Genomic DNA, 22,101 nt, shown 5'->3' with positions numbered 1-22,101 from the left:
ACAGACCTTCTGAAAATTTTGAGCAGCCCCCACCTCCCCCATTTCAAATTCAATCATTGCCGGAACATATAATTTACGCGACTCAGAATGGACGTTTTGCTGTTCAAGCCCATAGAGCTAACGGTATGCAACCGGTCGGACACTCGCGCAGTGCAGGCTGCATACCACTTTTGACGTGCGAGAGACGGCCGGTGGCGTGGCGTGGCGGGCTCGAAGCGAGCAAGAGACTTTTGATAAGGGATTTGCTAAGTTGTCATGAAAGAGGGTTTATCGGAAATGTGTATAAGCAGTTCAAATGTGAGTGGGTATGTTGTGTGCTGCGCAGCATCCGCTCATGTAAGCGTGTTCTTTCTTCTTCGGCTAGGTTGGCGCGGGCGGGCGAGGGGCGAACAGATTAGAGAGCAAAAGAGAAAGAGAACCTTAATCTTGCGCGTTGCAATCATGTTTTGATTCCGCCGCGCCCGTTCCGCTCTTTTTCTATTTCGTCCAAACCGAGATCACAGAAGAAGTTTTTTTCGTTCGCCGATTTTATTTCTGCGAGCAGAGCTGGATAGGAAGGAGAATGAGGAGGAAGAAAGCCTCGATCCTCGATCAAAGAGCGCGGCGGCAGATATTGTGTTTTCTGCGCTGGATGTCTGCGGTAAATAAAAATTGGCTTTGTTGCCGCGGCCGGCAGATAGATGGTGGATTGCGCGAAATGGGAAAAATGACTGATGATATTTTTCGGCTTCTTCTGCGGATTAAAACGATCCGTATCCTTTCGAGAATATAAATAAATAGATACAGTCCTCCTTTTCCTCTTTTTTTGGCGAACGCCTTTGAGTCGATGAACTCAAGAAAAGAAGTTGGCAGCCGGGCCGAAAACAAATTTCGTATAATCCTCTCACCGAGGTGGAAACATTTTCCTGCCTCCATTTTCCTCGTGCGGAGCACAAATCGGCGTCAAACTGGTCTCGATCATGCTTGTTTGCATAATCCCACCAGAGCCGCCAACTTCTTCGCTTTGGCTGGCGGAAGAGGCGGAATTTGTTTTTGCGGGCTCGAAATCGCGAGAGCCGAGCCGCACCTGGCGCACAAAAATTCAAATGGCTCTCGGCTTTAATTCGCGCAACTTATTTACTATTCATTGCGCTGGGCGTGCTGGGGCGGCAGAGAGGGGCTGCTCGCTCGCCTCTCCTAATGTGGCGCCTAATGGTAATTTAATCACCGCACAGCAATGCAAATACATTAATCTTCATCACTTAATTCAGCCGAGGCAGTAATAATGGAAATAATGATGCAACATGTTCCTCTTTTCTTTCCAGCAGCCCGCCCTGCAGCTCGATATTCATTAGCGCTGCTCGCGTGTTGCAAGCAATTTTGAAATGTTAATTGCAATTTATCAGAGCCACGCAGACGTGGACGTAATGTGCCGGCCTTCTCGGAACTTCTTCGACAACCATGGAGGTGATTCATCTCGCAGCAGCGAAGAGAAATTGCGCCAGGGATTTGAGCGAAAAATTGTCTCAACTCAACAACGCCACATTACGTCCACTTAGCAACTGCACGTTTCTGTTGGGAAAATAAAGTTTCCCATCAACAGAGTAAATAGTTTGTTTTTTGTTTAGTAAACAAACTCGATTCGTATCTCCCGGGACGCGGCGAACATTAAATGACGAGTTGGAAGACGCGATGGTAAACATTTTCATTGAATGAAAGCATTGTTTTATTAATACATTCAACAATGATTGAATTCATAAGTGATTCGCGGACGGCTTGTTTTTGACAGGCTATAAAAATGCAAATCCCGTGTGCTGGCGACCCATATTTTATAGATTAAAATGCGCGCGGTCTCTCGTTGGGTGGTCGGCTAGAGCATCTCTCTTTCTCTCAGTTCCCAGCTTGCAGAGCGATTGATTTTTTCGCCTCTTGTGGAAGTGCGCTGGTGAAAAATTAATTTGATGCACTCTCGCTAAAAGTTCCGGCTTCATTCGTGACCATATTTGACGACTGGAAAAGCTTTTGACACGAGAAGGCGCGCGTGGGTAGAATAATGTGATTCGAAAAATTATAATAATTCGGTGCGCGCTCTCGCCGCTGGGTGGTATTGACTGGCAATGACTCGGCAAGAGCAATAAATAAATAATATATTGTATTCGGCTCGCGGTCCGCCCTGCCGGCACGACGTATTTGTTTTTAATGCGAACTCTTGACTCCCAGCGCCATAAATTACCGGCCAAAATTATGACGAATTCCAGCACGCATACACGCAAGTCGAGCAAGCCGAGAATTAAATTTCACTCCGTAGCTCCTTTACGTCGGGAAAGCACTTTTTTTATTTAAATATGGAGTGGTATTTCCGACCAAAACCCAAATTTAAATAAAAATAACTTTGAAATTCAAATGAATGTGGGTAGAAATTGAGATATTCGCTGTTATATTTTAAGAAGCTAGTGAAACAGTTATAAAAGTTAAAATAAACATTTTTTAAAGTTGTACACCTGTAGAAATTTATCAATATTGAGGATTTGTTGTTATATCCTTTTCGAAACTATGCAACTAGCTTTGTTCACCCATTATTGAGATGAATTTCTTTTTAAAACTTACTGTAAGACTTGCATGGTTAAGGATCAAGAAGTTTTTACATAAATTATCCTTCCGATTAGCTCTTTTATTTTAGACAGCCCAGCATCGATAAAATATTTGTCTCTGAAAATGTATATCAAAAGAGATAACGATTAGCAGCACCGATGTTACAAAATACCAATCCCATATATTGTTATTTATTTCAGGGCTTAGGTACTAATTGCAGCGTCAGTTTTGAAAACCCTTAATCTCCTCTCACAATTCAGAGAAGGGTTAAGCGGCAAACTCAGCAAATCGAAGTGTTAATCACGCCCCTAACAAGCGAATCAAAGCTGCGAGAGGCAATGGCAAAGTCGCGCCGCGCTCGAGTTATGCTATTTTGTGCGTGTGGCAAGTGCGCGCGGCGCAATTACTTGGCAAAAGTTTAAATGGCATGAAAATGCCTCGACGCCGCCGTCGTCGCCACCGCCGCCTCCACATCACTAGCGTGTAAAGTGCTTTTCCTTTATGTGTACAAAAAGTGGCAGCAGCAGCAGCGGCGGCAGAGCGACTGCTGAGGGTGTTATTCGGTGTACATAAAACGCTGCTTGCTGCCTGGCTGGCTCTCCCGCCCGCCCGCCCGCTCGGGGATGATGCGAGAGGGCACATAAATCATGGCGGCGCAGCGAAATTTAGCCCTCTCTCTCTCTCTCTCTCTCTCTCTCTTATACGACCTTACAAATTGTAAAATCGATAGCAAACGTGTCATGATGATGATAACCTTCCTGTGCGAGTGTAGCGAGCTAGCTAGCGGCCCGAGAGTGGAGCGAGAGAGCTAAAACGTTTAACTTCTCCTTTCGCCCCTGAATCGGCTCGTAAAGGGGGATCATTACGCGGAGCGGCGACACAAACGCTGCCGACTACACCGAACGCTTGCTTGAGGGGGATCCAACTTTGGGAAAAGCGTTCCATTATGCAAATTCGTCAAAGGATTTGTGTGTGCCAAGGTGCAGCGCGCGAGCCGCGGTTGTGTTTGAGCTTCTTGTTGGCTAAACATTTTTCCGCAACGTTTAAAAGAATCAATTAAAAACTCACTTTGCGGAAAAAAGAACTTGCACGAGGAAGGGAAAACAAATTTAGGAGGGCTTTGTGAGAACGATTTTTTTTCCTGGAATTTACAGATGGGAGAATTTTTTCTTAAACGTCCATGCAGTAAGCAAATTACTGAAGCTCATTTACAGTAAAAAGTTGGAGCATTAACAGAATTAAAAAAAATCAGACGACAACAACAAACACAATTTTTGCATGAACCACATAATTTTCTTGTAAATGAGAACTACAAATATGTATAAGCGTTTGTTAGATTCAACAGTCAATTGATTGCCACAATAAACGATATTTTAAATCTAGACTTGCAAATGACCTTGCAGACACAGATTAATTTGTCAGCAAACTAATATGATTTTCCTTGCCCAAAAGAGGGAGCCAGTTTAAATTAAGTCACATATAAACAGCTCATTAGTTTCTCTCAGAATATGCCTGAAATTTATAAAACGCCTGCGATTCGCGATGGTCAACCAAACTTTCTGCTATTTATATATAATAATAGACGTATTTTTACAAGATACGCTTGTAACGGCTTCCATCATTATTTTTTTCTGTGTACGAATAAGAAAAAAAGCTTCTGACACTTTTTTATGTATTAAGAACATTATTAGAATTTCTCAAGCCAGAAATATAAATCAGAAATTAAGTTTTACACATTTTTTAAACAATCATCAATTTGAAAAATTAGCGTAGTGGTTTGCCCTGCCGGCGTTTAACTCTTCTCTGCTCGCTTGGCTCTCTCTCTTACTGAATCTCAAGTCGCAGCTCAGCGCAGCCATTGTTTCGATCTCTCGGTCAATTAATTAATTAATCAGGGGAGTGAGGGGCGCGGCTGATAGATGGCATTGGCGCCCATCCATCCACGTAATCGCGCGCCCGCGTCTACTGCCGCGGGGTTAATTCCGCACGGCGTTCGTTCTCTCTGCGCCGCTTAATAAAATTATTGACGTTCAAACAACACTCGGTGGCGATGATATCGGGCCTCTAATGTTTAAATCGATACAGCACATAGCAATAAAACGTTCTTTATGACGGCGGGCAGATGCTGCCTCTCGCTCGCAGCATCGCAGCAGCAGCAGCCGCACCGCCCGCTCTCTCGCCGGCTCGGCGGCGCATCGGCACCGCAAGTCAAATGCTGCGGATGCGGCGTCTGACCCTGCTCAATTAAAATTGAAACGTCCAAAACAGCGCCGCCGACTGCCGGCCGACTGGCTGGCGCGATTTCATTGGATGAGCGACAATCAACCGAAATTAATAAACTGTGCGCCTCGCCGGCTATTGATTTTATTAATAATTGAGAACGCGCTCTCTGCTTCTGCCTCTCTCTTTCTCTTTCTGCTACAACGAATATTCAGGGACGAGGGCGCCCAGAGTCGAATTGTTTTCTCCGCCACTGGTGGAGAGTCGCGTTTGTTTGCGGAGAATGAAGTAGCCCTTCTTTTTGCCGCAAACGGCGTCGAGAAAATTGCTATAGCTGTGACAAGGGGCAAGGAAAAGATTTCACATTAAAAAACTCATTTCTGCTTCGGGTCAAAAGTTCTTTATCTGCGAGAAGACCGCACACACGGAAGAGATTGCTGGCAAACCTCTCGAAGGAAGTGCTGACGTTTAGGGTGATTATTCTCCCCCAATTAGGGGGAGGAGATTGGTCGATGATGCAGTAACGGGGCTCGAGAGTCAGTCTAGCATCAAATCCACGCGAGGCTATTAGTCGAGAGAGCGGGCGATGAGAGAGCAGAGAATGAAATTCCCACGTCCTCGGCTAATTTGAAAGCGTCTCAAGCGCAATAAATCTTTTCGCTAAATGCACCGAGGATAGCTCAAACATCACGTATGGAGCGGCGACGGCGCTTAATCCAGCCCGGCAGAAAGCACCTCTCTCTCTCTCTCTCTTCTCTCGCTTATGTCGTGCGCTATTAGTTTTAGCAGCGAGCGAGCGGCAGCGAGAGGAAATCCCCACTGGAAAGCATTAGGGTTCCATTTCCCCTCGCAGTATTTGTTGTTAATTTGTAAAGTCCCTCGTCCGGCTGATGAGGTGCGCGCCGTCAGCACTTGCAGACATTTCGCATTATTATGCCGACAATGCCCATTATGCGTATTAGAGGGCGTGCAGGAAGTGAGCGCAAAGAGTGTTTGCCTGGGCCTGGCGCCGTGTTTTCGGTGCCACCACCCGAAAGATTTAGCGGGTTTTAAACGAACGTTGTGGAAGGGGACACAACCCTTGTAACAGCTGTATTTATAGAGGCGCGCACGGCGGGCTTTGTCTCGCCCTCTCTCTACACATTTTTGCTGCCCGCAAATTGCGTGCGAGGCAATAAACGAGTTTTCTTTGAAATAATTGTTTCTCGGGGAAATCCAACAGAACGCGTGACAATGTATGAAAACCATTTTTGCTTTCATATTCTTAAAAAATTCGCATATATGTAACAGCTATTTTTATTTCTTTTTATTTTTTCTCTTCGTGCGTATTTTTCCATTTTAATGATTGAATTGTAAAATTTTTCAATAGCGAACTCTGCAGAGTGAATTTTGTGACTGTCCAGTAAGAGCGAAAAAGTAAAAAAAATCACTCTTATCCATCTGTGCAGAGAAAAGAGAGCTATTTTTTCAATTTAGCGCTCATTTGCCTAAATCAACGGCTTTGTCTCACTGCCGCTGTTGACATTTACTTGTTGAAACGGCACAATATATTAATGTTCACACGTTGCAGGTAATAAAGTTTTGACATTTAATTTGTCGCACCGGCACCAAATTCAATTTAAAGTTTGGCCAGGCGTCGATGGAAATGAGACGCATATATACACGCGGTTCATAAAATAAAAGCGGCAGGCGTCGATGTATAAAATTTTGTGCGCCGTGGCAACACCTGTTTTACAAAATACATCGAGACGAGAGCACACTCTGCGGACGTGCTGTCGCTGGCGTAATTGTATCACCTCTGGCTCCATTGTACCCAGCTGAAAAGCGTGATTTTACACTCTCGCTCCGCGTCAGCACTCACTCGTCGTTTATTCAAAGGAGCAGCGTCTGATGGACGTGAATAAATCAACACGATGCGGCGGAATTGAGTTGCGCCTTTTAATTATGTACGCGCCCTCCAGTATTTCCAAACACCGGCAAAAAGCTATTGGTGCCTGCTGCTGCTGCTGTTGGGGATTTATGTGTTGCACACTCACACTCTCTCGTCGCGCACGTGAGTGTTGCGCAAGAAAGTCCGTCGTTTTAGCGAGCAAAGAATGAAACAGCAGACATCTCAATATTGGATCTCGACGCTCGGGCGTTTCAGATTCAGATAAAATTGCGCAATCACGCTGCTCAAATTCGTCCTGGGAGGAGTGCTCGCGAGTCGTTTTGCAACCTCAGTTAAAATAATCTTCGATGTAATCGTGCTTCGTGATTTTATCTTCTAATTTAAATTACATTCGAAATTTCAAAGGCGCAGTTTCGTGTCATCTCCATTTACCACCCGTTCAGTGTATACCGATATGGTAAGTGCAATAATCGTCTATCATGGTGGAGAATAAGGGGGGAAAGAAATCCGAAATGCGCGGCCGAATGAGAGAGCGATTTGGCACCAGGTTACCGAAAAATTCTGTGCCAATTAAAACTGTTTTCGCAAGAGGCTAGATTGGCTGATGAAACGAAAACTTTGCTCCCCCATCCGCCCACCCGCCCGCCCGCCCGTCCATACTAATTAGCAGACGGAAAAAACAGCTGCAGCGTGTTTTCATTCGAGACGACGAGCTGCTCTCTCGCCGAGGCAGCTAGCGACGGGGGTATGGCGATGTATACGCGCAGCAGGCTTGGGGTTGTCTGTCACCCACCCGCATGGCCCCCATTCGAGTGTGCGAGAGAGCGGAGGCAGTTTCGTCGTCTGAGTGAGCTGCTGCCGCTTTTATTGTTTCACACCCAGCCAGTGATTCAGCACGCCGAGATCAATAAATCGAGACACCATCCCTCTCCGCTCGGCTCACGCACTCGGTCCAAAATTTGTGATGCTTGCTCTCAGGCCGCGCGACCGTGCCGTGCAGCCGCTAATGATCTCTGCCTCCTCCTGCTTTCTTTTCTTTTGATGGATCATAATAAATATAATATCCGAACGCAGTTTTAGAGCTGCGCCCGCTATAAATTCCGACCTGCTGTAAAAAACTTGCTCGTCGCGGCGCACTCTTTGGGGGGAGCGTTTTCACTTTTAATTGGATTTTTACAATTGCTGCTCGGCGCGCTCCTCGCTCGCAAAGTGCAGTAGCAGCAGCTCGGCGACCGGCTGCTGATGATGGAGGAAACGAGTCGAGCGGGGAGAAGAATTATCGATCCTTAATTGCGGATTGCTGCCGCGCTGATTGAGTGTTTCTCTTCATTGGATTGAAAGACGCCCGCCGCCGCCACCGCCGCCTCCGCTCTCGGCTCGCCAAGTCAGAGGGGAAATCCGGGAAACAGTTTGCTTTCTGATCACATTTTTCAGCCGTTCAAATGGTATATTACGTGGAAAAGAGGCTGAATTGCAAAAATGTTAAATCGCGTTTCACGCACGAAGGCGAGCAAGCGCGTGCTTTGAGCTCGGCGCAGATGTGTGTTTGCGGCCAATTTCGGCAGCGCGGCTGACTTCCCACTCGAGCTCATGCGCCGGCAAAAGTGGATTTGCGAATAACGAACAATTTGGAGAGACCTCTCCGTTTGTCTCCGTGCCGCAACACCGCAATTCCGTATTTGGTGGCCTCTTTATTACCGCCAAATATTTGGCATATATGTCTTAATCAAAGCACACACAAATTATTGCGGATTGTAATCACGTACGTCAAGAGTTTCCTCATTCCTGCGACCGTTTATCTCGAGTGCCTCCGCTTGTTTTTTTTATAATGCAGCAATCGCAATTTGCCATATCTGTGGTCTTTACGAGCTGCCTGCTTTTCTACTTATTTACCAGCGGTGCTCGTTTGGAAACAAGCGTCTGCTCCCCACCACACACATACACAATCCTGCTCTCCGAGGAAGGAAAAACTATTTTTAAAGCCCCCCATAGAGTTTGCGGTAGGTAAAGAGTTTAGTAATTTGTGTCTGCCTGCGCATTATTCGTCGTCTCTCTTGCCTTTCTCCGCGCTGGCTGCCGGCGGCGCAAAGCACACTCGTCGCGTCGTTTCGTTTGTGCTCTGTGATGATGATATTAAGTAATTTTCTAACGAGGTTCGTGACTGCTAGTTTAGCTTCTTAATGGATTGCAGAGCGACTGACTGAGTGCGAGAAAGAGCCAGGGAACGGCTTGTTATTATTGCCAGTGTTAAAAGCCCCATGACTCGGATGTGAGTGCGCTCTCTGCATACATTACTTCACGTTTTATGTGTGCATGTGTGTGTGTGCGCGCGAGCGTTCTCTCCTCTCTCTTGCTTGCTCGCTCTCGCTCGCCGGCTATTTTATTCGTTTTAGTCGGCGAAATAAACGAGTTGCATTACGCCTCATAAAACAATAACATAAAACACTCTAATGCTCACTTTATAATTTCTTAATTCAACAGCACATGTGTGATGGGTGCGCAAATGCAGGCTAAATGAAACACGGCCGCGATGATACCTACCGAGCCAGTGAGTCACGCGAGCCGCTTGCTTTTTCGTGTTATTTATTCTGCGCTCGCACATAGAGCGAGAGAGGCAGGTAGGCGGTTTGATTTATTATGCTGGCTGCTTAATAGCGAATTTTGTATTTTACGGCAGCCTAATAAAATGAGCGACGATAATCGGCCTGTTTATTCCTGCTGGCTCACGGCATTTATTTATTGTTTGATCAGCATTTTTAATTTATGTCCAGCTCGGCCTAGATCTATCAGAGGCTGAAAGCTCTTGAAATTGATCTTTTAGCGGGGTCGTCCTCCCTTCAATTTATTTGACAGCGTTTTAAAAATGGGATGAAAATTTTGTAAAAATCGAATAGATTGTTATGAACTGGAACATAATTTTAAATTTGGAAAAAAGGGTTGCTGTCTTTAATGGATTCCTTTGATAAAAAAAACAAACATAAAAATGGATGCTGAAATCAAAGCTTTAATTTTATTTTACCAATAATGTGTTGGCAAATACAATAAAATTACTAAATAAAATGAATTTTTGATTCTATGATAGTAGTAATGGACGAATAGAAGAAATAAACTCTAATTACTTATGCTCTGTTTAAATCTCTGCACGTTTATTTTCATAATTATTTCAATACCAGCCGACACTTAAAACTAAATTTTATTTGCGTTTATATTCGATACAACTGTTGCCATTACTTAAATATAGATAAAATTTCCAATATACCATCCAGAAATTTCTTGTCTTTGTTTTACATCTTTAAATGAGAATATACAAATATTATCTTAAAATTTAACAAATGACAGGGAAAAGTGACCAATTTTTGCTCTCAATCATACACAAAGGAAAAGCCATAGTTTTAAAGCATCTATATTACAATAAGATTAAAATATTGTAAGAATATTTATATACCCCTCCCCCTGATCTACTTGAATAAAATAAAACTTCTAGAACTTTTTATATTTTGGCGGTGTCTTTGTCCTCTACTTTAACGATCGAAATTGCGAAACGTCCGGCGAAAGAAGACCTTAATTGCGACACAGCAGAATAGGACTGCTGCCAGTCGCCTTTGTCTCTCACACCTCGCCAATTTTTGACGCTGCGACGCTGGTTGCATACAAATCGAACAACACCTGACTGATTCACCAACTGACATCATCTTTCGGGCGTCACGTAAGCACGAGTCATAGAAAACTGCGCACTTGCTTGACAAATTGAAGGCGCATCGACAGCAATTATCGCTCATCACAGCCGCGGATTTACCAATTAAGCATCACCGAGAGCTTCTGGCTGCGGTTAAACAAACAATCTACATAAATTAGCTCGGCTGGAGCAGAGGGTGTCTATTTCAGTCGTTCTCCTGTGTGGCAGGCATCTCGTGGAGCGGCCACAAAATAAATAAATGTGTTGTCTGCTGGCTCAATTGAATTGAATTAAGGCCTGTTTGTTGTGCCGAGCAAGCATAAAAGCTGCTGGCGGAGAGACGAGAGAGCGAGAGAGAGAGAGCCTGGTCGACGGCGGCGTCTCACTCGCCAAGCCAGCACATAAACCATTCGCTCTTTCTCTCTCACTCAGCTCGAGTTCCGAGATTGATGCGCCGTGGTGGCTGAAAGGGCTTAACTATTGCCCCACATGATGATCTTAAGTGCTTCATCAGAGGCGTGGCCGTCGCTTATATTTTATTCGCCGCACTTTATAGCGCGCGTGAGGCGGAGTCATTTCAATAATGCCCGAGCTGATCTAAGCGAGCTTGTTTGTAAAAGCAGACGCGCTTCAAATTGAAAAAATATATACACTCACGTTCTGATAGCTCGAGTTGGTTCGTCGATCGAGCAGAAATCGCAAATCGACGCGGCTGCGAGAGCGTGTTTACGAATACTTTTGTGCTCCAAGCGGGAGGATGCATTCTGCTTGCTTTCTCGACCAATTCTTTTTTTCCCTACACCGCTATGTTACGACTTTTCGGAAGAGAGAATCGTTTCTGCCAAATTTGTGCGCCCTTTTTATTTCCCGCCGGAGCGCTTTTCCACTCAGCGCTTTTTGTACATCAATTATAAAAGTCAATTTAAAAGGTTTTGTGTGCTGGAACGAAAGCGTGTTTTGGCTCATTCATTTGACCAGCATCCCCGCTGGTATTTTGGTCCAGCACAAAAGGGACGGGTTTCCGCAACAGCCCGTCGAGAAAAAAGAGGAAATAAAACGAAATGCCAGTTTTTTTATGTAATATAATTCTTCGTGAGCACTTTCGGATAAACAAAATGCGCAGGAAAATTTCTTTTTCACCCAGAGGTGCGCGTGTATAGCCGAACGAGCACGTCAAGCGCAGAGAGAGAAGAGAGACCAATTTTCATCTTAATTCACACGCACACAAGCCGACAGATTCCAAAACAAACAATCAGGATTGCATTAAGGAGCCAACATGAAACAGCAGACGTGGAGCGCTTGGTCGTGAACTCGAACCATTAATAAAAGTTCCCTGGGTGGATCAGCGAGGAAGGGTTTCGTTCGAATGAGGCAGGCTCAATTAAGAAGCTTTGGGAAAATTCTGTTGGATTAAGAGCCGCGGAGAGAGAATTCCAGCGCGTAAAAAATTAATAAAAATGTTGAGGTTGACATTAATGTGCGTGTGTGAGGCAGCGAGAGGTGTTCCTCTCTATCTCTGGTTATTTTTTGTTCAATTTCCAACCATCGACTGGCAGCCCCCACCGCGGCGGCGAGAGTCGATAATTACCGGTAACTTTATAAGCCGCGCTGCAACAGAACAAATCCATTAGCGATGAGCCTCGTCGTCAACCTGTGTTATTTAATGCGCTGCTGTTGGCGATGGAATTGGATGGACCGAGCAGCACAGGACGGACGGACGGACGGATGGATGGATGGCGGATCGACCGCACGCCAGAATGGACCCATTTATTATTGATCACCTGGGTAATTAAAATGCCATCCACCCTGGCCGCGCTGCAACCGGGGCGTATTGTGCTCCACTGACTTTGTACGTGTGTATGTGTGTTGTGTATCATTGCTGGCATAAATGCTGCGCTCAATGCTGCGATGGGTATTGTCTTTTTCCAAATGGGAAACAACACCCGAGTGGCGCATAGTGTGTTATTCTGCCTTTCATTTTTTCCCTGTTTGCAATTTATATAGCATGCTGGTAAAACACGAGAGGTACATTATAAATGAAGGTTTTAAAAAAAATTGATGTTAAATTAAGCTCAAACCCGTATTAAAAACTCTGAGATTCTTCTACATTCTTAAGTGATGTGAAACTCATGTTAAAACAGGAAGGTAAGTATATTTTTTTTCAGTTGGTTAAATATCTTTTTGCTCCACTGAGGTCCTTTTTTTCATCAGAGGCTTTTTCGTCTCCTTTAAAGCCGGACAAAGTGTGATAAGAGGTTTGAAATCATCACTAGAAAAAAGCCTGACAATAAACACTGCAGACGAAAAAGAATTGAGATATCGAGGGGTGAGGGGTCAAAGGACAATTTTAGGCCATAATGATGCTTTTACTTTTACAATCATATGAACCAACTTTAAATTTCTTAATAGATATACTAAATAATTTCAAAAAACTGATTTTGCGTAGTTTTGCTTCATGATAATTTCAGTAATGAATTTTGTTTAAGTTTAAAGATATTTTCAAATTTAAATCAATTTGAACAGTTCCTTTCTCTAGGACATAAACCAAGTTTTTTTCTAGAAAAACATTTAAAATATTATTTAATGATTTCATCATCTTGTGTTCCTCGTGCGGTTTGTTTCTTCGCCTTGCAAATTGATTATGCTTCAATAAAATATTTTTCATTTGAGAAAATACCAAAAACTTACAATAAAAATGTTTAACCCAAGCTCTGAAGCAAATTTGCTCTCAAGAATTAATTTAGGCACTTGACACACCGCATCAAGCGTATTATCATTGCTTTTACAAGCCACCGCAGACTGCAATGAAAATTCCCACTCATTCGCTCTCAAAGGCAGGGATATAGTCTGCATGTAAAGCCTAACTGTGTCGAGTGTAAATAGCTGGTGCATCGGGTTCCGCGCGCGCGATCTCTGCAGTGATTGCAGCAGCAAAGCGCATTGATTAATGCAAAACGGGCCGTGTGTTGAGAGAGTGGTTGTTATTGAATCGCTGGGCGCAGCGCAGGCTGCATTGGCTCCGCCGGCAGCAGCAGCAGCAGCAGACAACCAGCCAGCCAGCCAGGGTGGTATAATATAATAGCACACACACAAACACGGACTGTGCTGGAACTGGCTGTAGGTGTGCTGCCGCTTGAGTTACAGTAGCATTGCAATACGTCACAACACAATGCCGCTGCGCTGATCAATAACATACACACACAGTCATCTCAAAGAGCCGCTTCCAATCGGTGCTGCGCTGCTGCATTGCTTGTTGCCGAGCAGAAGCTGCTGGATTTGTAAGGCGCCTTTGCAAACTTTCGCGTGGAAGGTCAATATTGTGGTAAAAGGAGATGACACGCTGTGTGGTTGTGCTTTAATATTTCATATAACGGTGAAAGGGTGAATGCTGAATTGCTCTTTAAGTTAAAAATTAAATACATATTGATCTTGAAGATAGACATTTGTTTTGATGACTTTTAATTGAAAATCTTTCTCAAATAGAAATTAATGAGACCCAATTAAGAATTCAAAGGGTTTTTCTTTGCTGGATTCACGTTCTTATTAACTTATTATTTTGCTTCTTTTACACACAAATTATTTACAGATTTTTGTCTACAGGCACGTCCATTTACAATTAATTATTTGATAAAAATTAAAATATTTCAAAAAAATTGAGAATTCGCCTAATTTCTGAAAACAAGTTTGGCAATTGTCCACTTATATCAGACGATTTTAAGGAGAAGCAGCGAAAATTGGCCTGTTCCTCGATTTAGTACTGTTCACACTTAGCTTGTGTAATAAATGAAAATAGGCATATATTCTGCTTTTGGAGAAACTTCAGCAAATATTGAAACCCTCCCACTTCGTCACGTTGTCTCATCTGCAAATATAGTGCTTCAAGAGCAAAAACAGAAAAGGGAACAGTTTTTGTCGTTTGCGTGAGAAAGAGATCAATTTTGACTTAATGACTGGCGAGAAGATTGTCTCTCGGCACTCGATGCGACTCGCTGACTGACTAACCGCCCGCCTGACTCATCTCTCACTCGAATAATAACAATTAGAGACGAACGCGTCCCGTCGAGCCAGGGGGCTGTTTTAGTAATCAGCATCTGCAGCCGAAAAGCTGCTGAGAAGCGAGACGACGAGGACCTCCTACCAAGAGACGCAATTAATTAATAAAACACACACACACGAGCGCGCGCGAGAAAGCTGCTAGGTGCCTGTAAAGCGCTGCTCTTAGCCGAATCGCTCGCTTCGCTCTGCTCTTAATTCTCCGCCGTTTGATCTGCGAAATTTAGGTGGCATTTCGAGCATTCGGTAAACTTTTTCATCCGCCCTCGGCGCTCGTTATTCACGCTGAAAATCTGGTGCCAACTTTTAAATAATCGCGTGTGCTGTCGGTGCGTCTGCCTCTTTTCTTGCTCGTTTCCCTCCATTCTCAGCTGTGCGGGCGCTTAAACGAATCGCGCCCGGCACTCGTTTAAATTTCGAGAGCTTTTTTTAAACTGCCGTTAAACGACGAGTAGAAATAATTTCCGCCAAATTCCAGCCCTTCAGCAGCCGCACCGCGCGGGCAAGAACAGATTGATAGTTTTTATTTGCAGCACGTGTACGTCTCCCCCGCTGGAAATAATATATTTTATGTGTTTAATCTACGCTATCGTCAGAGGAAACGACTTCGCGTACAGACCAATTAAAATAAATGTCTCTCTCCTCAGCGGTGGCGGCGACGGCGGCGGCAGCAGTGGCCTATCTGCATTGTTTGCTCATACCGAAACAGCGTGGTGGTCATCTTTTTATGTAACATCTGCTGGCCATACTTGGTCCTTTCCGCTGGAGCTGGTCCCCGAAACGTTTAACAAAGCGAAAAGACACAAGAAGCAGCGGGGAACCCCGCTGCAACGCACCATGTGTTTCACCAAGATGGTTTTTTCTCGGCAATTTTCCTAATTTACGAGTGGATTAATCCCCGTGCGGACAATTCCCTGGAATGAATCTCGCGTGCTGCGCCGCGAGGCGGATATTGTGGAACAAAACATGTGCACGCTTGTGTAATGCAAAGCTTATTACACTGCAAATATCGGGTCAGTGCTCCTTCAGCAGGGGCACAGGCAGCGCTAAAGGTGATTGATGAGCAAAAAGAATGTTACTGCCATGCGGCTGGCTATCAACCTCTTTGCTTTGACCAGCTTATCCAACGAGCGCAGCACAAAGTGCTTTGATTGATTTTTAAATAGCTGCTTGCATGTAAAACTGGAATTTTCCCAATGTGTTCACGGCACTAATGCTTTGGAGACTTTTCAACATTCAACTTTTCACGATAACTAGTGGAAAATGAAGAATTGCCACATTTAAATCTACTGGCTAATTTTCTGGTCGGAAAACCATTTCGCCGAGCGTGTTATTGCGACATGTTCGAACATGCCACATTTCAGCCGCGCAAAAAGCCACGAGGTCGTTGAAAAGCGATTATCTGCTCGCTTGCATGATGCTGCGCCGCGAGTTTGATGTATTGTATATACGGCGATGTAGTGCGAACGCCGCTTTGCCTGCGCGCCCACCCGCTGTATCACGAGAGAATCAATTTGGCTGATGAGATGTCTTTTGCGGCGCACGCAAAACTTTTGAAGCGCCACGTACACAGTATGTGGATGTACAGAGCAGCCGAGAGAGGAAATGATGATGAACCTGTTGCGCGGCGAGCACGGCGTGAATTATAATATAATGTGTGCCGTGCGAGTGGAAAACTTGCATGCCATTAGCATAATGCAGGCAGAATGGCCCATCAAACGCGCGCGCCGCATTCCTTTTCCGGCAAGCACCAAAGTACACACTTTAACTCAGTCTGCACACACACTAGTTATTGACACTTAAGAGTCTCTGAAAGAGATTTGCTGTGAAAGCAAGTAAAACAAATGATGTTTGTGCTACTGTAACTAAAGTGCTGTACTAATTGAAACTGGTGAGCGGAAATGTTTTCTTCATTTTAAAGAATAAATTATTGACAAATTGAATCAATTCAATTAGCTTTGTGTTGCCTTTTCTTTGCCTCTGCTTTGTATTTCCTTCTTGGCTGAGAAACAAATGCATGAAGTAAAACACTCGCTTGTGATTCATGTGAAGAGAAAAATGTTGCAAACTGTGTATGCGTGTATAGTTGCCCAAATAATGTGCATGAAGTTAAATAACACTGATTGAGTACTATAATCCACGGATTTTTGTGTTTTTAATTATCTAATTTGTACATTTAAATTTGCTTCAAAACTCGTTGCGTTACTTAAATATCGGTTGATAAAATATACATTTATGAATTAGAATTGAAAATGAATTGTAAAAATTTTTATTCACAATCCATTAAAACCAATATATACTGTATATACACACATATATTGTTGCTCACAATATATTAACTTTTGATATCAAAATATAGTCTTCAATAAAATATGCCTGCTCACGCCTGCTCAATATTTTCATGAATCCTCCCTCTTTCGTGATTTACTAATTGTGAGATGCAGCTATAGAACCAATAGCTTGATTAAAAAAATCAACGACTCTTATAGAACGAACTTGTCAGATTGGCTAGGCAACAAGGTTCGCAAATACTCACATTATTCTGGAAACAACAAATGCGTTGTCAAAAGTTGTTAATTACGAGTTTTTCCGACAAAAATGCATTTTGTGCAGTAGATAATTAATATTTAACTTAAGACGACCAAAAAATGAATTAAAAAAAAAATCAATTCTAGTAACTCTGATTTCACATATTAATGGATTTTTGAATTTTTTTACTATCTTTCTCTCGTTTAACGTAATTTATGATCTTTTCAACACTCAAATTCAGAGAAAGATGGAGATATTGGTGCGTTTTTCGGCTAATTTTTGTACACAAAAAACAGAGGTGCAATTTTGCGCATTGATAAATTAGCGAACTCTGCTCTGCAATCTCGTGATTTGTCCTTTTGACACCAAGAAGCTTGTTGGATCGATGGGAGGGTGGGTATTCGCGAAATCTCCCTCCACCTCAATCGGGTCTGCATTGGACCCCTATTTAGTGGAAATCATTTTATGGAAGCGGCGAGAGGGCATGTACCGCACCTCTGGTCACGTCGATGGAGCTGCTTGCTGCCTTCTAAAACGAGGGGACAGGTAGGCAGAAGCAGGCAGGCGTGTTTCGGAAGCGAGAGAGCAACATCTCGTCGTCTCTAATGCGGATTAGATGGAGTCCAGGGGCACTCCATCATGCATGCGTCCAGCGTTTGAGGCGACTGAGCAGCAATAATCGGAAACCGATATGTAACGAGACGGCGAGGCTGCGCTGCAGCGACGACGACGCCGAGAGAACCAGGGAGATCCACCGCACTGTGTGGCCCATTTATTTCCACCCGGCTGATGGCAAATCGTCGCTCTATTTCATTTTATTACAATATCATCGTAGCTGCACGGCACACTCTGGCGTGGCTCAAGCAGAGAAACTGCCGGGCGATATCGATTATTGGACTCGCCATCGCCGCTAACTCACTTTGTCAGATCAATACACTTTTTGCAGTTTAAATTGAGCGCATTCCTCTAAAGCACCGCGACGAATGTGCCGATCGTCGAAATTACGCGACCTGGCCATACTTGCGTGCAAATTTATTCCTGCTCTCTCCTCGACGCTGCCGGAGCCATACTCGAAAGTGTAATAGCCGTTTCAAAGGCGGCTGTGTGTTAAGGTCCTTCGGCGAAAAGTCATTCTCAAAATTCTCAGAAGTGCTTGAAAATAAGCCATCAAAAAAGTCTCTGCTTAATTTGTCTGCTCGCTTGCGGAGGCTCGTTTCGACGTTAATTATCGCACCCATCAGGTGGTTTTCTGCAAATTCCCGCAGCCCACTCAATTTCTGCTCACGTTCCTCATATCGCCGTAAATGAAGTGAGCGAGTGTGTATTTTGAAATGCTCGTCTATCTGGTGTTGCGGGGTCGATCGTTAATGCTTTCGAATTCAACACGCGCAAATCGTTGATGCAAAAGCTGTGCCGCCACCGCCGCTGCCGCCACCGCTGCTAATTGAAATTGTAATTACGTGGCCGGGGCTAATGCGTCGGTCGCGGTGGACGCACCATTTTTAATGCATGAGTCCTAATCGTGGCGTCCGAGCGCAGAGTAATACGTCGATAGGCAAAAGTCGGAAAACAGACGTTCGGGCTAAATTAATTTATTCGGGTTGGACATTTGACGGTCACAGCTTGACTTCCTGATCAGCTTAATGACGCCAACGAAAACGTTTGCTCGTTAGCAGGCGTTCCTTCCATCTCGGACTCTTTCCGCTTCGAAATTTCTTTTGAAGAGCGACGCAAACCAATCCACTTTTGTGGGGAGGCGACGACAAGAGAGGAGCTGCTGGCAGCTTAACTGGCGTGTGTGTGTGCATGCATTCGTCCGACTGGCTGCTGAAGCGTCCGTCCAAACCGACTACACAGGAGAACGCAGGATGAGCTCTAAAAATAATGCTCCTTTATGCATGTAAATAGATGAATGGTTTGGTGAGTAGTTATTGAAGTGTGCTCATCTCTTTGTGTGGGCTCATTCCGCCCTGCGCCTTCTAAACGGGAGCGGAAAAAACGGCGTGGGCCACACTGGCCGACTCATTCAGCGCGCCGGCAAAAAATCGTCAGCACAGGGCGAACGAACGAGCGAGCGAGAGGCAGGCGCCTTCTTGGACGCTTTTCAAAAATACGTGTCGCGCGAGATTTATCCCAACACCCTCTCCCTTGAAAAATGGTTTTGACAAATTTAGACCATCAGCACGCCGAGGGTCGAATTAATACGCGCGCCGTGTGCTCCAACAAATTGGCTGCTTGCTGCTTTGAAGTGATATTATTTATCTCAATCGAGCCGGTGGTCCCTCTTACATAATGTGTGCACGCCACTGGCTCGTTTAAAAGAAATTTATTTGGCCGCTCGTCTGCGCGGGGACACCGTCGTCGTCGCCTCGCCGATGAATAAAACATGCTTGTCCGAGCCCGAAATTAAAAAGCCGACGGAATTTCATCGCCGCACCAACAACAAGGCCCTCTTTATTTTTAATTAATCTGATTAGATTAATCTGATCGATTATGTGGGGATTGAGAGGCAAGAAGCTGTTTTTCGGACGGCTCGCCTTCAATTAAGTAAAGTCAGCTTCAATTTTTTTTGTGTGCACGACTGCGCGAAGACGCTTAATTAAAACTCGCCTCCGCAGCGCAGCGTGGTGGACCAAATTGCCACATTAATTTCGCGCAAAGAAAATACTTACTGGCCTCATTAAGGCATAATTAACACTTAAATCGCCGGGCTGCTTGCTTTTTGCAGAATTTCTCTGGTGGTCTCAAGCAAACTTGATCGATGCAAAAGATAAGCGAGCTCGGTCCCGAAACAAACTCTCTAACGACCGATACATATACTTGAATCGCGTTGATCAAACTCTCGGCCGCAGACTGCTGGGACGAATAAACAGTATAAACACACTTTCGGTGTGGAAACTTCATAGGAGGCCAATTTAATAACACACGAGAGAGCGTAAAACGCACACGCTCTCGTCATAATTTGAGTTTCAAAATGATGAGACCGGCGAGTGTGTGTGTATTTCGGTGCCTATTTAATGCCTTTCGGTTTCCGCCAATTAAGAGGGGCACACATTCTCTCTCTCTCTCTCTCTCTCTCTCTCTCTCGCTCTCTATATCTCTCTAGTTTGTTGCTTCCATGAATGAGCCGAGAAAAGCAGCAGCGGCGGCGGCGGCGTCATCGTCGCAGGCAGATGGATGAGATTGGCTGAATGTGCGCGTGTTGTGTATATATATGCGCGCACACACACTCATCTTCCTCCAGCAGATGAAGCTCATTTTAAACGCGCAGCAGCCGCAGACAGAGCGAACGCGCTTTATAAAAAATGTTATTTTAATGGGAGGAAATAATATTTGAGTAAACAAGCGCGAGAGAGCGAGAGCGCGGTCGAGGCGTCGGCGATAATATAAATGGCCGACACTTTGCAGCAGTTAATGCGCCGAACCGAGCGGGAAAATGGATTTTAAGCCTCACCCTAAATTTAGGGGCACAAATGGAACTCCGCAATTTAATCCTTCAACGTTCGTTTAATGTTGGGTTTGATTTTGTGTGATACGAGAAACAGGTGATCATGGTTTGTAGTGAATTCCAAATTTTATTTCAGGATAAACCGATACGTCGATGGTTTCATCGAAAATGTAACACGGAATATTAAAGAAAAATATGTCGAAAAATAACCGTTTGATTTGGTCAGCAAACAATGCAGAAATTGCCATTTATAATCGGCAATCGCATCATCCACCAAACGCTGGAAAAAAAGAGCGGCCAATATGTATTTATTGCATCATCATTGTTCAGGGGGACAGAATATTTATAGGAAAAGTCATTTCTTACAGTGATTGCTGTGCTGCTTGTTGGACTTTCTTTGTTTGTCTACGTTATTGCAGTAAGGATCAACAATTAGCCTTGATGGAAGTTGAGATTACAAATTGACATTCTCACTTTTCTTACTGTCGATTGTTATGCATATTCCATTACTTGATTTAAATGCAGAAAAACCCACAAGCAACCTAAAAGTAGCCCAACGATCAAAGGTAAAAATTCCTCTGTATATCAATTATTTTTATTCGAATCTCAACTATCCTTATTCGGAACAGCAATGAAATTCACAATGCATTGTTGGTTGTAGCATGTTGTTGATTCAATTTCTTATTTTTTTAATTGTGCGTAATAAATAAAAGTAGGCTAACTAGGTAAAAACCTAGATTTTCGAATATTTCCCTTTTATCTTGGAAAAAATTGTTTGAGCATTTATAGTTCGATTCCTCTTGTTGCGATTGTGAGCACATGCAATATCCTTTAAATTAAATAAAGATTTCAAGTAGAGGAACGGCTCACCATTTGAAATAATCTTAGAAACCTGTTTTTTTCACACAGCATTACACTGCTTTTTGCCTCAATTTTTAGTGACTAATTAATGAAAAGGCTGCATCTAATCCATTTAAAATATCTGTTACTAGCTCTCTTTGTACACAGCTTATCTGCTAACGCGGTGGCCGGTTCCAAAAATTCCAACGGTACTCTGATTTCCATAATATTTTTTTACTGGCCATTAAATGACTTTTATTTTGGACGTCCTTACTACCTTGAAAGAACAGAAATTAATGTGCTAAAAAAGTTCAACTGCTAAAATCCATTTTCCCGTTTACGCAGAAGCTCGGCCAAATTACAGACACATAAAACTCAGATGAATTTATTCAGAGATGAGGAGAGAGGGCGCTCGGTTAGCATGAAAAGCGGCGTGACACAAGTTAAACATTCATGAATCTCTCTGGCGAGAGGCTATAAAGAAGTCGGGGAGACAACCGCTAAGGGGTTATGCGCGGCGAGAGGTAAAACCCGGCCAGCAAGAGCGAAAGAGAGAGAGAGAGGGTGGAGTGTGTTGAAAATAATTTTGGCCTCGGAAAAAAGGCAGCAGCCGCAGCAGTGCCGGGCGATGAAAACAGCCATTATGAATTATTATCGCGCCACTCATCTCCCTCCAGCGCGCCAACGGCAGCAGCATCAAGATATCACACTTTAATTGCCGCCCGTTTTATTTTCACACTAATGGCTTCATTAATGACGAGTCAGCAGCCCTGGCGCGCGTGTCTGAATTTTTGGCGCGTCTCCTCCCACCGAATTATTAAAATGATTTTTTTCGCTCGGTTAGTTAGTTCGGTCGGTGCGTCAGGTGAGCCT

At 44.1% G+C, this 22,101-nt stretch overlaps 1 protein-coding gene and 1 long non-coding RNA gene across 2 annotated transcripts in view; one reads left to right on the top strand and one right to left on the bottom strand.

Annotated features, from left to right (window-relative positions):
- Positions 1-22,101, bottom strand: part of NK7.1 — a 64,306-nt gene that overhangs the window by 7,053 nt on the left and 35,152 nt on the right. The gene's annotated exons all lie outside the window — the stretch shown is intronic.
- Positions 7,686-9,539, top strand: LOC135948071 (uncharacterized). The gene is made up of 3 exons (XR_010575755.1): positions 7,686-8,819; positions 8,874-8,951; positions 9,164-9,539. It is a non-coding gene; the product is annotated as an uncharacterized LOC135948071 (long non-coding RNA).

Source organism: Cloeon dipterum, chromosome 1, assembly GCF_949628265.1.
Source record: "Cloeon dipterum chromosome 1, ieCloDipt1.1, whole genome shotgun sequence".
Taxonomy (NCBI): Eukaryota; Metazoa; Arthropoda; class Insecta; order Ephemeroptera; family Baetidae; genus Cloeon; species Cloeon dipterum.
This window is presented reverse-complemented; position numbering and strand designations above follow the sequence as displayed.